General features: G+C 41.0%; 1 protein-coding gene and 1 pseudogene across 1 annotated transcript in view; one reads left to right on the top strand and one right to left on the bottom strand.

Moving 5' to 3' along the window:
• Positions 1-2,698, top strand: part of NCOR1 (nuclear receptor corepressor 1) — a 181,712-nt gene that overhangs the window by 23,945 nt on the left and 155,069 nt on the right. The gene's annotated exons all lie outside the window — the stretch shown is intronic.
• Positions 1,407-1,946, bottom strand: LOC100965828 (annotated as a pseudogene).

Here is a 2,698-nt window from a genome sequence, read left to right as displayed (position 1 = left end):
AAAAAAAAAAAAAAAAAAAAAAAGAGAAGGAAATGAGAGCAGGAATTTCAATTTCTGAAAAGACAGTTTTCAAAAGTCTGTGTGCTATCATCTTCTGTTTTTAGGGCTCACCTATGTCCCTCTTTTCCTCACTCCTTTAGCCTTCTTGGCTTTGCCAATTTGCTTTTTCCTTGACCTCTGTAGTACCTCTTCCCAGAATGCTCTTCTCTTGTCTCTTTTAGGTGAGGAGAGGTGTATCTGTTTTGAAACATGGAGCTCTTCCTTCTTATCTCTCAAGCTTCTACACAAAAGCCACCTTAGAATATAATTTATTACCCAAGGGCAGTGCCTGTGGCTCAAAAGGGTAGGGCACTGATCCCATATGCCAGAGGTGGCTGGTTCAAACCCAGCCCAGGCCAAAAAAAAAAAAAAATTTATTACCCAAACTGTGACAACTTTAAGAATAAGTAGAGCATAATTAATAATTCTATTGGACTGGACAAGAGGTGTAAATTGGGACTCTAAGGGAATCATAGCTTATGGTCATCCTAGCTCTTTTTTCTCTAAGCACCTCACTCCCTTATGCCTTCCCCTTATTTGCTAATAACCTTATTTTATTTGTAGTATTTTATCATATTATTTCACGATTATTTACTGTCTACGTCCCTTCCCAGTAAGTATATCTTGGTCATCCTTCTGTGCCAGTGTTTAGATTAGTGTTGGTAGGTAGTAGTGTACTGTTCAGTAAATATTTGTTTTCTTTATTTTTTTCTTCTTTTTTTTTTGAGGTACAGTCTCACTTTGTCGCCCTTGGTAGAGTGCAGTGGTGTCAACAGCTCACAGTAACCTCAAACTCTTGGGCTTAAGTGATTCACTTGCCTCAGCCTCCTGAGTAGCTAGCTGCCCGGCTTTTTTTTGGTTGCAGTTGTCATTGTTGTTTAGTCCGCTCCAGGCTTGAATCCACCTGGCGCCCTACTCACTGAGCTAGGGGCGCGGAGCCACAATGTGATTTATTTATAAAGGAGAACACAGTGACAATGAGCAATATTTCGGAAATTGAAAAAGATGACACTAAGAGACCTGAGTACATACCTTTATATTTCTTCAGAGTTTGTGATTTAATTATATAAAAATGAACAATTAGTTTTGCAACCTAAAAACATTTACTTATTAAAACCATTAATACTTTAATAAACAATATAAAAAAGATGAGACCAAAAGTGCATTTATAGAACTACATGTCAGTCAGGCCTGTTCCCTGCAGAGAGAACTCCCAGTATGACGTCATTCATCTGTGAAGACACAGCAGTCCTTGTGTAGACGCACACATTCATCCACTTGTCCACTGTGGTCAGCCCTCTACTTCTTGATGGTTTCCTTCTGCTATAAGTGTGCCTGTCCATTTGTCTGTTTCTTAGAGCAGGCATTTACCTTCCTCATCCACCAGCCATTGGAAGATTGGGGCCATGCAGATGATTGATTCTCTGGGGAGGATTTCCTGGTGGTCCTCTTCTATTATCAATTCTGGAATCAGATGAGTTTTGATAGCTTCTTCTTTTCTTAACATCTTGCTGAAGCAGAGTTGTTTTTTTTTTTTTTTTTTTTTTAAGAGACAGAATCTCACTTTATTGCCCTTGGTAGAGTGCCGTGGCGTCATAGCTCCAACTCCTGGGCTTAGACGATTCCCTTCCCTTCGCCTCCCGAGTAGCTGGGACTACAGGTGCCCGCCACAACTCCTGGCTATTTTTTTGTTGCAGTTTGGCCGGGACCGGGTTTGGACCCGCCACCCTCAGTATATGGGGCCAGCGCCTACCCACTGAGACACAGGCGCTGCCAAGCAGAGGCAGAGTTTTGATAAACAAACCCATAAGCTCAACTATTCCCCAGAAGAAATCTGTTATCGAAGATAATTGTCATAGAGAGTGACTCTCGGTGTCTAGCACTTGTCCATTCCAGATGTAAACCATCTCTTCCTGCTTCTAAGCGACTCGATTTTTTTTTTTTTATAGTGATGGGGTCTTGCTCTGTTGCCCAGGCTTGTCTTGATCTCCTGGGCTCAAGTGATTCTCCTATCTAGGCCTCCCAAAGTTCTGGGATTACAGGTGTGAGCCACTGCACCCAGCCTACAATTGAGTTTTTCATAGCCATAACATTTAGGACTCTCCCTATATTTTATGTGTATATATATATCTATATAAATTCTATATATGTGTAGAGAATTTTTTTTTTTTGAGACAGAGTCTCACTTTGTCACCCTCCATAGAGTGCAGTGGTGTCACAGCTCACAGCAACCTCCAGCTCTTAGGCTTAGCTGCTTCTCTTGCCTCAGCCTCCTGAGTAGCTGTGATTATAGGCGCCCGCCACAACACCCGACGCCCGGATTCACTGAGCAATAGGCGCCACCAACATATATATATTTTTTATAATATATGCACACAGTAGAACCTTTGTAGTTGAATACCTCCCTACACTGACCACCTCCTTAAGTTGACCTAATTTTCATAGACAGACATGCGCCACATACATGTATCAGCACAGTAGGCCTCATGTTATGTTGACCAGTTTGTTTCAGTTCCTTGGGTGGTCAGCTTATAGAGGTTCTGCTATATTTGTTAGGTATTTATAGAAAAGTATTTACTGAACAGCTGCTATGTCCCAGGTTCTATGCTAAGATTTTATTACTTTATGTAGGTAATTATATTGTTTGTCAAATATTAAA

Source organism: Otolemur garnettii, unplaced genomic scaffold (genome assembly GCF_000181295.1).
Source record: "Otolemur garnettii isolate 467f Iridium unplaced genomic scaffold, OtoGar3 scaffold00046, whole genome shotgun sequence".
Taxonomy (NCBI): domain Eukaryota; kingdom Metazoa; phylum Chordata; class Mammalia; order Primates; family Galagidae; genus Otolemur; species Otolemur garnettii.
Note: the sequence above shows the minus strand (reverse complement) of the source record. Positions and strands in the feature narration are given on the sequence as shown.